At 41.2% G+C, this 15,817-nt stretch overlaps 1 long non-coding RNA gene across 1 annotated transcript; it reads left to right on the plus strand.

Annotated features, from left to right (window-relative positions):
* The first annotated feature begins 599 nt into the window (after positions 1–599).
* LOC134295428 (uncharacterized) lies at positions 600–11,880 on the plus strand. Its single transcript, XR_010001995.1, has 2 exons — positions 600–6,516; positions 7,639–11,880. It is a non-coding gene; the product is annotated as an uncharacterized LOC134295428 (long non-coding RNA).
* Positions 11,881–15,817: the final 3,937 nt, after the last annotated feature.

Genomic DNA, 15,817 nt, shown 5'->3' on the forward strand with positions numbered 1-15,817 from the left:
ATGACTGAGTAGGGATTCAAACCTTGGTTTCCAGAGTCATAGTCCAAGGCTCAAATCACTGCACCATGCTGGCTACCATTCCTCATATGGCATTTTAATAGACACAATGTCCCGCATTCACTCACAGGAGTCACAGCCAGGAAGCCCCACATCTGGACCCCTCCCTCCTTTCCAGGCATGGGTGTGTGGGTGTGCGACTGTGCCAGCACTCGGCTGCAGGCAGGCACTGAGAGGCGAGTGTGTACCCTGCCATACATGCACTTTCTTTCCAGGGAGAGTTTTTGTGTGGCGTGGAGCGTGCAGACAGGCCTGGAAAGCTTTGCACGCTTCTCATTGCCTGCCTGCAGCTGAGCTCCTGCAGTCATACACCCCACCACATGCACACATCCCACCGCCCACCACACTCTTCGAGTTGAAAGAGGGGAGGGGCGCTGGTTTTTTCCTGCTTGCTTGCTGAGGTTTGGATGTGGGGCTGGATGTGTGGCCATGACACCCATGAGTTAATGTGGGGCATTGCGAGCGTGAGGGAGAGAGGGAGGGAGGAAGAGGAAGAGAAAAAGCGCAGTGCCTGCCAGGCAGCCAAATGCCTCAGAAAGGAGAGCCAGTGGATGGGAAGCCCCCCCCCCCCCCCCATAATGGGCTGATTTTTGGGGCTCTGAACAAAACAATAAAAAACAACCCTCCCAATTTTGGAAGGCTTTCCAAAAATGGATTGGGCCCCGCAAGGAAAGCCGGAAACGAAACAGGACAAGCTTTTACCCTAATGCACACCACTACAATTTAGAAGGTGAGGTAACTGGGACCTATTGAGAGAGTGCCTTCTTTCCCCTATTAAACACTTGAGTCCTGTTTTCTTTATAAAAAGGAAACATCCAATAAGCCATAAGGTAGCTGAATACATTCACCAGTAGATCAGCTTGGTAGAAGAGGAAGCAGAAATGTATGTGAAGAGAGTGGTGGAGAGAAGAAGGCTGAAGGATGCCTTTCCCATCGACCACTTTCCCACCTCCACAGCCCTGACAAGGGGCTTATTAAAGAAAAGCAGGCACAGCTATGTGGAGGAGAGGGCAAAATAAGGGCATTTGTTCTCCAAATAAGTCAAGTCAACTATATTTGTATGCCATCCCATCTCCCCTTGGGGATTCAGGGCGGCTAACAACATGGATGGCAGCCATTCAATGCCCCACAAATACACAAAAATAGAAACACACAATAAATTAAAAGCAAATAATTAATACAACAATGTATCATAATTAAAACACAATAGCAATAAAGTAAACAAAATACCATTAAAGCAAAGGCAAACCCCTCCTAAACAGCTCTTAGGTATAACACCCTGCCATAAGGACACCATGTACTGGAAATAAAAGCACACAACAACAGCAACAGCAACAACATGACACTCTGAAAATACAATTATGTCATGGATATTTTGTGCAATGACTGGAATCTCAGGATGTGTTTGGGTTATACAGGAGGCAAGCTGTTAATCATGGGAAAACCTACAAATGTGACCTTCATCCCAATGCATAAGAATTCTACTCCCCCTCAAATGACATTTTCTTTCAGTCCTCAATTTTTTAGCATAGCAGTAACTTTCAGATGAGCATTTAGAGATGCAGTTTAAGCACCTAAAGAAAAGGGCAAGCAAAGTTAGCAAAGTAGCACAAACCCAGCAAATGTAGGACAATTTAGAAGATGTGAATGATTTTCAGTATCTCACTCTGCATTGCTAAAAATTTGGAAGGACAATTTCATGGGGAAGCACAGAACACTTATTTGGGGGGAATACCTTCACTCCTTTCATCCCCATAGCTACACTTGGATTTATTCAATAGGAAAGAAAAGCATGGGAGATCCCTATAAGGCTGGCCTTTTGAATCAGAAGGAAGAAGTCATAGCTTATGCTGGAACAGGGGTAGCAAGATGTTGGAGAAACCTACACAGGCTTAGCCTGGGCTTCCTTGTTGTCCCCAGGTATGGCAGACATTGCTTTCCCTTTGCTAGTATTGAAGACAGATTTAATGGCTAATCAAAAGAGCTTTTGTATGTGGAAAGGAGGGAAGCACTAAAATATTTCAGGCCAGGTTTGAATATTGTCTGGTTTTCTCCTTAGAATGGAGGTATATAAAGAATACATTGTTGTGGCCATTTCATTTTGGATGTTGCAGATAAAGGAAGCTCACATCCAGCACAGAGGGAGAGATTGTATTCCTACACAGCATGAATGTTTATGAAAATAAAACGTGAGCTTTCACTTCAGAGATGCCTGACCGCTTGCCTTTCTGTCCAGTCACAGGCAGAGATTATACCCATTTTTTTGGGGGGGGGGGGGGCAACTGCTCAACTCTTTCAATGGCCATGTTGGCTCAGGAATTCTGGACATTGAATAAAAATAAAATATTATTTTCAGCTCTCTGGACTAGTTGGCTCATAGCACTTTCAGAGTTGACTGATTGCCTCTTTGGCAGGAAGACACAGGAATGAGTTTGTTGGCTTCCCGTTTTGTTTAAAACTGGTAGAAAGAAAAATAGAACAGGGAGAAATTTATACTCAGGCAAGAAAACCGCATAACCCACATTGGCTTTATTATCTCAGGCCTGTCAATTGTATGCCTGTCAAGAGGCAAAGGTTTGCTCCTAGTTATGTCCCTTCAATGTGTTCTTTAGATTTCTCAGTAGTTTATTTTCTTTTTTTAAAGATGAATCAATAACAACTTTTAAAAGGCGGTAAAGCACTTCTAATTAAATGCTTTGGCCTGCAGATGGATCTAGGAGGAATTATAACACAGGTTGACATACTATTTTTAGCACAGCTTGCCTCTGTTCATGTGTCGTCCATTTTCCCCAGATGCTTTTGACATATGCCAGAGTGTTCACACGACTAATCACTCAGGAGCTTAGCCATGTGAAATATATTTGTTGTCATGTGTGTGTGGGCATGCAGGATCTTGACTGTATGAGTGAAAAATAAAATAGCATTTATTCAGATTGTGGGAACGAGGAACGATGCTTAACTGGGAGCCACCAGGTTATAACTGTTTGACTTGACTTGTTTGAACTCACTTTTTGAACCAAATTCAGCAAGACATGGGGAAGTCTTCTCTTTAGGCTGAACTCTGCCTTTTTTTGCCCTGTATTAAAAAAAGAATTCTATCACCACTATGAGAAAAGCATGTTTTCACCTATATTTACTTGCTTTGAGTATTTTTTCTTGTGGTTCAAAGGGGGAATAATATCAGGACCTAGGTAGCTCACTAAAGCTTTGTCTCCCTCCAAAGTATTTCAAGCCACCAAATATTTTTTTTAAATGAAATCTAGAACTGGGTTGTTGTGTGTTTTCTGGGCCATGTTCCAGAAGCATTCTCTCCTGATGTTTTGCCCACATCTAAGGCAGGCATCTTAATCTAGAACTCTCTCCTCAATGGTCTGTGCTCCATGATTTCAGGACAATAGACTCATCTACATTAACGAGCCCTGGAAAAAGAGGATGGTAGCGCATCATGTGAACAGCAGACTAATCCACATCAGACTCCGTCCTACTGTTCACATTGTTCCTAAATGGCGGGGTTGCTCTGGAATGTCAACCAAACTCTGGAGCATCCCCCAACTTTCCTTAGTAAGGTAAAGGTTTTCCCCTGACGTTAAGTCCAGTCATGTCTGACTCTGGGGGTTGGTGCTCATCTCCATTTCTAAGCCGAAGAGCCGGCATTGTCTGTAGACACCTCCAAGGTCATGTGGCCAGCATGACTGCATGGAGCGCTGTTACCTTCCCGCCGGAGCGGTACCTATTGATCTACTCACATTGGCATGTTTTTGAACTGCTAGGTTGGCAGGAGCTGGAGCTAACAGCGGCTGTTCACACCGCTCCCGGGTTTGAACCTGGGACCTTTCAGTCTGCAAGTTCAGAGGCTCAGCGCTTTAACACACTTCGCCACTGGGGCTCCTTAACTTTCCTTAATGGGGGATTAAACTGGATTTACTCGATTTACCCCATGATAAGTACTAGAAATCCCGGAACATCGTGAAAATAGCCAGGAGCAACTACACAGTGAGTGTGGGCTATTAAGCACATGTAGACAAGCCCAATGTGTCCCTATCAATATTACTCCAACTAAATGTCTGAGATAAGGGTGATGCCTGCAATCCTGTATGGGATTTACAAATGTGAAAAAACTATAGTTATTATGCTACTCATTGGATCTGTTCCCCAGTCCACATGGTGATGAATGAGAGTCTGTACCACTATTAACCAGTAAGTAGTTGACTGCTGGTTCTACCCTCATGTGCAATTCCCCCTCACACTGGAGACTGATCATTAGAGAACAGGGTGGGAAGTTCAGTCAGCTGCTCATTGACTGGTGGAGAAACAGATCTTTGTCAAGTGCAGTGCCTGCTGATTGGTTAGAGGGTGTGGAAGACTTTCATGGTTTTTATGTAGCTCATAAATTAGTGGTTACATATGGATGGTGAATATGTAATACTCAATGGACCTGTCTACAGGAGCAAAAGAAATCATATTCACTTTGTCGCTGCCTTGAACCTGACCTGCAGTATATGGCTCCTTTAGCAGTGAAAGTGTTTTTTTAGACATGTGATATACCAAAACTCAACAAAAGAGTGAACATATGTTATGTTATTTCCTAACTGATACGGACCACCTGGAAAGTACAGTTTAAGATTGGGGTTTTGTTTCCTTGGGTTCTGCTAATTAAGGGAAGAAAGGGGTGGTGCCTCTCCTCCAATTTATGTAGGTGTAGTGGTGGCCTGGCATGAAAATTCTTATCAATGGCAATTTGTTTAATATGGCCATGCCATATAACATAACATAAAGTTATATAACATAAAGTAATGCCATATAACATAACAAAAATTGACTTACTTTATGTGAGAATACCAGTTTGAAGACTATGAGTCACTCATTTATGGAAAAATTAAACCTTGGATAAATAGGCAGGACCAGATGAAGAACCTTTGCCTTGCCCAGTATTTCAGTTGATTTATCTATTACTATCAGGTGCAGTTTGTAGTACCGAAGTCACAGACCTGTCAATGTCTATGTATGCACCATAAGATTTGGTTAACCCAGCTAGCTCTGCTATGTTGGAAACACTGATCACATCCTCAGAGAAACTAAAATCAACAAGTCATGGATGGTTGAATCTGAATGCAGGATCTATGGATGTGGAGAGCCGACTGTATGACCTGTTACATTATTCAACTGTACATGTATCTACTAGCTATGAAGGAAAAGCACCAAGGAACTCCTTTACTGAATTACAGAGCAGGACACTGTCAAGAGCACTGTCAGAACAGAGGCACACAAGGCAGATCACTGTGTAATGCACATCATGCATTGAGCACTTTGCCAGAGGTGACTAACAGAAAATATGACAGAAGGCAGTATTGAAGACATTTTGGTATCTATATCAGAAAGTATGGGGAAAAATCTATTTTGTTTTGCAAAAACAGTATATAGGGTAAGCTTACCATACGCTCTTAACCAGTACAATGGAAAGTTACTTTTTGTAACACTGGGCATTCTGCCTGGAGTATTCTGGAAGTCACAGTCCAAAAAAGCAACTTTTCCAAGCTCTGCTGTCATAAAAGAGAGAGACAGACTAAGAACGCCTGCTGGCAAACACTTAAGTGGTTATGATGACTTTTTGTGTAACCACTTGGCAAGGTGGAGGTCTGTTTCATCCTGCCAAGCCGTAAAGACAACGTTAAGCCCATTCTTTTCAAACATTTCTTTCCCTGAATTAAGCCAGTCACACCCCGAGGAATTAGATTTAGCAAGTTGTTGGCTTTGTTCTAGTACTTATTATGGCAGCCACTACAGTGGTTAGAAAAACCACCACAGTGCTAAGCTTTGCCACCTAGAAAGCAGAGCCAGCCATGTCATTTGACAGAGAGAAGAAGGCTCCTCCAGCAGTGGCTGGTGAGGGTAGGGAGAGATACAGGTAAGGATATGGAAGACATAGCTTTGTGTACCTGCAGCTTCCCTATTGCCCATGAGTATAGCAGAGACCCATTTCTAGTGTTGTAATGAGATCCTAGCAGTGTCAGCTGATCATTTCCATATGTGTTACCAATTAATAATTCTGGACTTTGGCCCATACTTTAGGAAATAGTAACTCCCGTATCGTAGCAACCCCGCTGGTTACCAACCTATCTCTGGGCAGAATCCAGTGTTGGTTATTAATTCCCTACATGGCTTTGATCTAGACCAGGGGTCCTGTTTGGTTGGTATTACTGGTAATTCATTCTTCCATTTTTATGATATGAAAGTCTTGCTGCCATGGTCATATACTGAAATAATTCTCCATGTTTCCTTTCCATTTGCACATTCATCAAATCACATTCTCTCAGGCTCAGAGTGAAGCAAAGGCAAACTCCATCTGAATAAATCATTCCAAGAAAAAATCCTGTTACAGGTTCAAATTAGTGTCACCATAACCTGGAAACAACTTGAAGATGCATGATGACAGCAACAAGATAAATTGAATAAAATAAGGTAAAATAAAAACCCAAATTACTAGCAGCCCTACCATATATTCAATGGGAATAGAAAAAGCATGACCATCTTTGCATCATGTGTTCCACTTTCCACTTGCTTCACTTGGCACATATGCAGTTGTTTAAAAAGCATTTCTGAAAACATAAACCTTTCTTTCCATCTGGCTAAGTAACTATTGGGAGGAAGCGGGACCACTTCATTGGGTCTGGGTTGACTAAGTGGCTCTTCCATTTATCTTGCTTATACAATATTTGATTTGCTATCCAGCCCTCGCTTGACATTTATTAATGTTTTCTTCCACTTGTGTTGTCTTACAGGCTTTAGGTGAGTGTTTCTTTTCAGAGCATTCAATTTATTTTTGAGCACAAAGTTTCTATTAAATGTAACCTCTCTAATAGCAGCAGGGATTACATTGTAATAGGATCCTGTAATAGCATAAACAGTCAGAGAGATGAGAGGTTGAAAACCAGATCGGTACATTTGCTGCTGAGGATCTGACATCCAAGAGACATGCCAAACGGAAGTCTATAAATTCCAGGAGTTTTAGTGTCAATGGCCGTAATGCAAAGTCAAGTCCAAGTGAGGAACACATTCAATCCATAATCGCTTGCCAAAAGAGCGTGCTGCAGACTGGATTAGAAAACCAAAGAGAAGAGGTTTCTCTGTGAAATGCTTCTCTTAGAATTCCTGCACTTGGCTATAAGGGCAGTGAGGTATATTTATAAGGAAATAGCAGGTGTCTGCTCCTTCTACTATCATCGATGATGATGATGATGATGATGATGATGATGATTATGATGATTTATTTCTCACCTACCTCTTCCCAAGGCAGGTAACAGTTGCCAATTGAGTTCTGGCTGCTTGAAATAAATGTCACCCAAAGGACCTGAGTGTATGGGGTGGATTGTATGGGGGAAGGCAATCCTGTGAGTAATCTGGACCCAAACTATGTAGGGTTTTAAAGGTAATAACCAACGCTTCATATTTTGTTCAGAAACTAATTGGCAACCAGTGGAGTGATTTTAATGTATGTGTGGTGTTCTATTACTGGTAGGTACACCTGTCACCAATTTGACTGCCAGACTTTGAACTAATTGGAGTTTCTGATTTGGTACACAGATAGCTCAACGTACTTTGGTACTGGAGGAAAATCCTGAGAGTGCCCTGGACCACAAGAAGATCCAACCAGTCAATCCTCCAGGAAATAATGCCTGGCTGCTCACTGGAGGGAAGGATATTAGAGATTAAGTATTTTTGCCACATCATGAGAAGACAGGAAAGCTTGGAAAAGATCATGATGCTGGAAGAAATGGAAGGAAAAAGAAGAGAGGCCGACCAAGGGCGAGATGGATGGATGGTATCCTTGAAGTGACTGGCTTGACCTTGAAGGAACTGGGGGCAGCGACAGCCGACAGGGAGCTCTGGCGTGGACTGGTCCAAGAGGTCACGAAGAGTCGGAAACGACTGTGTGATTGAAGAAGAAGCTCAATGTACAGTGCATTGCAGAAGTCCAACTGCAATAAACTGAAGAATTTGCCTAATGGCATTATGTATTCCAGGGCACCCATTTCAAAGATTTGAATTTTCTTAGGGGACATATCTGAGCCAAACCTAATTGCTGGTCGCATAGAGTAGATCCATAGAATCAATGGAGCTTCTATGAGTATTAACTTACACAATTCCCATTGAGGCAATAGCTGTAATGGAGGACACTCTGTATCTCCCTCTATGGGAGAACACAAACATGCTGTACTTTTAATATTAGAGCTGGTAAAACATTTGGTAGCTGCAGCATGGAATATAAGTGTATGAAAAGTTGCACACATTCTCTCTACTACCCAACTGTTAACATTAGAAATTTCCCATGTCTTCTTTGTATAACATGGGCCACATTTGTCATAGATTCTCTTTGCATACCAACATTGACCTTGCAGAATCAAAGAAAATTCTCCCAAAGGAACCTAAAACATTAACATTTTCTGTGATGACCAGGGGTAAGTTTGTTGTAAGAATTCTTTCCTACCACCACTTATTATATACAGCTAAAATTTCCATGTTGCAGCCCAAAATGTTGAGTGGGAGTCAAGCTAGCCATGTGCAATTCTTTCCCAGGACACCTATTTGCTCTTATTTCCTTAACACAGTATGAAGTTAAATAGCAAAATCCTATTTAGGTGGCACACAGAGAAGCATAGTGATAACTACCCAGGTGGAACTGCTTCTACTTCACTTGGGCTATTGATGGGAAAAGCTTCCTGTTGCATTACAAGTTATCATTCCTTCAAGGCTATGTTAGATGGGAAATTTTAGACAATGTAAGCTTTGGTCTGGTCTGCAACCTGCTTGCATCTTTAATATTAGACTGGTGAAACTGTTTTGTAGCTGCAGTATGACATACTGGGGAAACCAGTCCATATCTCTTCTTTTTGCAATTTTGCTCATGTTCAAAAGTATGAGTCCCAGAGATTCCTAGTAAGAATGAAAACTCAATCCAATATCTGATTGAGCCAGCCAGTCTTTAACAATTGTGGAGCAGTTTATTATTGTCCCAAAGGTTAGAAGTCAAGTATTTTATTTTTATTCTTTAGTGACTAGAGAGCTCTGGAATGCAGTCTGGGGCCATCTCAGGCAAACAAAGATTTCCTCTGACCAGGTGCTTAATGCCTCTTGGAGGGGGCGAGCCACTAGCATGCTACAGTCCTCAACAAGGACGCTGAGTACTGATCCTGAAAATAGTACTTAACTGACCTTTATGAAATAGAATATGTCAGGAGTGCAGCAAATGGCAACACCACAAAAATATGTACAATGCTCTTAAAGCATTTTATTCCTACTTACAAACAACCCAAGTGTCATTGTATACAGTATGACCCATATATCTGCAGGGAATACAACCCAGGGAATACATAAATATGTGAAACCACAAATAACTGGAACTCCCCCCCTTTCCAAAGAAGTAAAAATTTCCCCCTCTCTCCTCTCCTTAAAAAAACTTAAAAACTCATCTTTGCACCTTAACTTATGGAGAGGAGGAGCATTGGAACATCTTAATACATAACTTCATTTGGACACTGGAAATCTACTCTGGCTCTGTTTGGTTGTTCATCATCATCATCACATTGTTTTATATAACATCATTCATCCTCATTTTATACTTTTAATGTATTTTAACTATTTAGATTTTATTATGATGTAAATGTGTATGTTGATGTTTATTTGTTTAAATTATTCTTTGCTTAGTCATTTAAGTTTATTAGTTTATATTGATGATATTTGTTTATTGTTTGATTTGTTTTGTTTGTTCATTACAGCATTGAATGTTTGTTCTGGAAACTGCCCCAAGTCTCCTTGGGAAGATAGGGCAGGTTACAAATAAAATTTATTATCAAGTTTATTATTAATAAGAAACTCTAAAGGACCTCTGGCCCATAGAGATGTGCTTGAGCACCTAGAAAATGCACTAGAGATAGCATATTTTGACAGATGTGGATAAATGTGATTATGGATATAGGTCCTGACAGTATGGAAAAACAGAATAACTGGCTTGGTTTTCTGAGGTAGTAGGTAGTGACTTCCTTATCAATGACATGGTGGATTAATTTCTGTTTTTTAATTCAGACTTCAAAAGGACCACCTATGCTACTCAGCCCTAACCCTTGCAGTAACTTCAGCACCTTGGATAGCCATGGTTGAGTTAGATTAAACCTGGAGTGAATTCAGCACCCCTCTAACACAAAAGCTACCATGAGTTCTCAAATTGGATACCCATTGGTTATGGATGAAAAATTGATGGATCTGGGGAGAGTAACATTTTGAGATTAAAACTCACAGAACCTTCCAATAGCCAATGATTTTTCCAACTTAAGGATTCTGGTCAGTGACCTTGCTGGCTGAATTTGAAGCTGGTACAAAAAGCCACTTTTCAGGCTCTAAATCTGAAGCATAAACTCCACATGTCCTTTTATGTGCCAGGCAATAACTCCAAGATGATGGCTCTTCACTGAAAAGCATAAAGGTGCTCAAAGAGAACATAACCATGCCTCACATTTTGTGGCTCTGCCACACCCTCTCTTTCGTCCTACCTGCTGTTTTCAGCAGATCTCTCACACACAGCAGGTAGCAGAGCGGGAGATAGAACAACCAGAGCAGCAGTCTGAAAGGCTCCAATTTTCATTCTTTCAAAGGTTTTTTAAGAGAGTGGCACCTTGGAGCTTTTAAAAGTGCTCTCTCCAAGGGAAGAGCTAGCAATCCCCTCTTTTTTACACAAAAAGAGAGAGGGCATATCTATGTTGTTATGTCTGTTCATTGCAACAGGAGCCAGAAATGCACAAGGAACCAATTTCAATTCATAAGACCTCTTTATGATGGCAAGGCAGTACTAGGGAAAGAGTTGTGGACTTGCAGCCAGCGTGCAAATCGAAAGATCCAGTGGGCTTGCCTGGGCAAGTTGGTGCATTTAATTCCTTGAGCACTCAAAATACTGTAAACAGATAGGGAAAATTACTTTTCTACATAAAGGAGGATAGTTGGGGAGAAGTGAGGGATTGCCACTGACACAGCGCCTGGTTCCTGAAGATGGGGCTGCCCTGTGAACATTCACAGGACATCATTGTCTCCAGGAGTTGAATAGTGAGGGGAGTCTGTCAGCCATGCTGTGCCTATCTCTCAAAAATGGGAGGCAAGGCATGGCACAGGCAGTTAGCTCTGAGGACAGTATTGCCCCGGAAATGTTCACAGGGCAGTCCCATCTTCAGGAGCCAGGCATGGCATGGTATGAGGAGTGATGACTAGTGTGTGTGTTTTCACTGGGCAAAAAAAGGGATGTACGTGACAAAACAGACACTCATGACACACAGAAAGAGAAGCCAGGATTCACAGGGTAAGTGAAGTGGCAGACGTGCACAGGGCCTGGTCCTCTTCCTATGTGCCACATGTGTCTATTTCATCCATTCATTACTCTAAACTTCACAAAAGTGAAGGACAAACTGTACTATTAAAGAAAAGGCCTCTTCTGGATCTAAAATAACAAAAGGAGGGGACATCTTAAGAGGCATTGGGAGATACCCCCCCCCCCTCAAATCCTGCAAGTGGCTTATAGTGGCCCCACCTCTGATGTAAATCCAGTATCATTGGGTAGCTTGATCTATCATTTGTGAAATCTCGTTTTGTATCATCATTCAGCCTTGAACCTCACTGGCTAATCTTGAGCCAGTCACAATTTCTCAGAATAACCAGCCTCGCAAGGGTTGTCATGGATGTTGTGTGTGCTCTCTGGTAAAATGTAAAAATTGTTTCACTCGGAAGAAAAGTGTTTTTTCCCCTTTTTCCAAAGAAAAAGAAAACATAAAAAACAGAATCATACCCGCTTCACGATTGATCAAGTCAAATAATACTCAAATTGAAGATAAAACTGTTCTCAGTGGGGGGGAGGGGGAAGGGGGAGCGAGCGGGGGTGACAAGAAAAACTTGGAAGAAAAGTGCAAGAGTTAGTAAGCAACAATTGTTCAGAATGCTCACTCAGATAGGGTTAAATGTTGCTTTGGGTTCTTTCATTTGAATTGTTGTTTAGCCGTGGGATTTGATGAAATCATAGTTTTATTGATCTATAAGCATATGCTTATTTATAATAGCTAAATTCGACATAAAGAGGGGACAAAGAACAGTTTAAGCTGTTTCCCCTCTCTTAGCACTTCACTCCCAACCCATTTGGTAGAAAAGCCACCCACAGAGTATTTTTTTTTTAAAAAAAGAAAGAAATATTCACAAGAAACCAGTTAATGGATACAACATGCATCTCAGTTAAGGTTTGAATCTTTGCTTCTAAAAAGGCAGAACTCTGGGGTGGTGCAACTGTATGATCTTTTTCCACTGAGCTGTAAAATTAACAACTGGTCTTATTTTACCAATGTATATGCATATATATAAAAAAAATAGCCCTGCTCCTGCGCTATTCAGAATTGCTTGACATGCGGAAATGAAGCAAGCACGAAGAAAAGTTTCACCTGCTTTATTTCTGCAGACCCAGCTGTTGTTTGAAATGCTGAAGCAAAACAGTAAACGGATAGGCAGGCTTCTTCCTCAATACATATTTAGATCATCGGGCCTTTGTCTAAATGCAAAGCCGTGAAGTTGAATGGGATCCTTTGTCATTGCGAGGACTACAAGGAGAATTAAACTGATTATAGTATTATCTGTCTTTTTATACATATTTGGACGAACTAAAGCTTAAAGGATGTAAGGAAATGCTTGAGTGGAAGAATATATAAAATCGAAGCAGCTCAACATTTGAAATTTGTCAGTGCCCATATTTTAAAACCACCCACTTTCTAATCAGTGTTGTCTTCTATGAGGCATGCATTACCTTCTATGGCAGTGCTTACATTGCCAGGTGAACTTTATGTCCCAGTTTCATGAATTTTCTTTCTTTGCTTCATGTAGCCTGTTTCATTGATCTCATGAATTGCCATCCCAAGGATCTGACCTCATTTTCCTAGTTCTTTTTGGTATCCCCAGAAGACGTTTCTGTCATGGTCAGCTGTTCCCTGGAGCAACATTGTCTAAGGCCAAGATACAAAGCCACTTTTCCTTTTTATGCAAGAACAGGCATTAGTATTCCCCAGAAGCTGTTCCATTCATCAATGTGTGCCCTGCAATGGCCAATGAGCTCCAGCCTGCTGGCACCATCTGTGCCATGTCATCACTCCCATTCCCGTAAGGGAAAGGAATTGGCATTCTTCCTTGGGAAAAGGAACATAAGCCTAACAATGGACACTGGATGGCATATTAGCATCACAAGGCCTGGCCTGGACACTCCCAGGGCATTATTTGTCTTGTACTAGAGAAGGTTAAGTTTAAACCAGTCTGTGTTTATAGCACAGAACCAGCTATGACTCATTGTGTAACTGCACAGTTTGGCTTTATGGGACTACAGCTGTGATTCCTAGCACCCCTAGTCAAGCATTTGTGGGGGAACCTTGGGCCCTCCAGATGCTTTGGCCTACATTTCCCATCAGTCTCATTCAGCATGACAACAGAAAGAAACTGTAGGAATTGTAGGCCAAATCATCTAGCCCCCAGGTACAAGGTCCCAGTTAGTAGTGCCAGGAAAGAGATTTACCTGAAACCATGGAGAAACTGGGTGATAAAAAACAGCAATCTGCTAGGCTTCACTGATTTTGAATAATCAATGGATTATAAAAATAAATAGTTATTATTATTATTATTATTATTATTATTATTATTATTATTATTACTGTTTAAATCTGTCATTTTATATGGGCCATGATAACAGATTTCCACATTTTTTTGTCCTACATGTATGTTAAATGACAACTGCCATCATCTCTCTGTGTGTATGTGTTGATGTGCCTTCAAGTCACCTATCAACTTAGGATGGCCTCATGGATTCCATAGGGTTTTCTTAGGTAAGGGAGTGGTTTTGAAATATAGCCTGCAGCACATGGTATTAGTTGGCAGTTCCTCATCCAAATAACTAACCAGAGTGGACTCTGCTTAATTTAGTGGGAAGAATCTCAAAGGTTTTACCATGGAATCCACATCTGGCAAGATCGGTGATGACATTTTTAGCTTAGTTTATGTATGTATGCAAATACCTGCATATTCAATTATCCTTATGGATACTCAAATATGCCAATATTGGCATACAGTCATACACTGAACTAAAAACAAATGTCGGCATCATGCTTGCCAGACATGTGACCCTTCCCTTTGTGAACTTTGCTTACTTTCTACCCACACATACGCTGAATGTTAGTTCTGAAAGGATTCATGTCCATAAAAGATCCCCTGTAAGCCTTCGGTTATTGGAATATCTGCATACATACACTGAACTTCTTTAAAAATTGTGACACCAGACTTTCTAGACTACCTAGCACCCTGTCCAACCCTTCAGCCAACCAAATCAATTCTGATTCTGATTTGGGACACATGGCATACATATTCAAACATCAGTTTTCTCCCTAGAAACTCCAGAGTAAAAAGAATTTCTTTTTTAAAGATCTCATTAAAGCTGTCAAGCATCTAAAGGAATGTTGTGTGGTGAAACAGAACTGGGATCAGAACATGGATACATTATTTTGCATGTGTGGATTTAACCTCAGTCTACCTCAGAGTTGCCCATAAGCGAACCAGGAGCCAGGGCAGTTGTCAAAGCTCAGATGCAATGCGATCATAATACCCAATTCCAGTTAGTGGTTTCGCAGTTATATTTGGGCCTAATTGCAGTTTCCACACTGTGGAACCCCACTGAGCTTGGTAATGGGGTTTCTCAGGTCAATTCTCCATAAAATGTGTAATCCCACAGTTGAGCTACACAGTTCAGAAATAAGTAATTTCCAGAAAGATGACAGTACTCCTTTCATGGCAGGTGTGAATGATGTACATAGTCTTACAGGTAGAGCTAATTATCTAAGCGCCTGTCGACTGGCAAAGAGCTCGGTGTTTTGAAAAGAAGTGTAAGACAGCTTACAATTTAAGCTACTCTTCATTCATAGAGGGGGGGAAAAATATCCAGGCATAATAATTCCTTCTTCATTCCTTATGACTGGAACATTTCAGTATTGAAATAGGCTGAGAAAGTGTCTCTCAAATTCCGGTGGCTAAAATTTGCCCTCTTGAATTAGCAGGGCAGACTTCCTATACTGTGAAACAACTTCTGGGAGACTAGAAGCCAGCCTCACTCTCAGCCCCCTGAACATATGGAGTGAATATTATGCTGCTGAAAGGCTAAATTTGCTGCTGATATATTGCTGCTGATATTTCCCTTAAAGTACCTTCTTGGCTTTATAACAGGATGCATGGTCCTTACTTGCTTACAAATAGTTTTTCAATTCTTGGAAGTTTTGATGGCAGGGAGAGATTTTAAAATGGACCACTAGTATATGTGGCCCATTACTGACCTGAAGTTTTAGTTAATTGATCTGTCGTTTAAAACAAGGATCAGGCACTATGCATCAAACACAGAACTCCCAGGACAAGGTTGGTGGAGGAACAATCCACTGGACGGCTGATAATATCCAGAAAAGGTAAGTCCAATAATACCAAGGTACATTTATGAAGGGCCCACATTCCAGGACAAGGATCAAATGCTTTTACTTGACGATGTGTCTACAATGTAGGATTAATAGAGTTTGACATCACTTTAACTTCTATGGCTCAATGCTGTGGACTCATGGGAACTATAGTTTTACACTGTCTTCTTTGCCAAAAAGTTCTGGCAATGCATCTCACCAAACTGCTAATCCTAGGATTTCATAGCATTTAGTCATGGCAGTTAAAG

The sequence above is a fragment of the Anolis carolinensis genome, chromosome 1 (genome assembly GCF_035594765.1).
Source record: "Anolis carolinensis isolate JA03-04 chromosome 1, rAnoCar3.1.pri, whole genome shotgun sequence".
Classification (NCBI taxonomy): domain Eukaryota; kingdom Metazoa; phylum Chordata; class Lepidosauria; order Squamata; family Dactyloidae; genus Anolis; species Anolis carolinensis.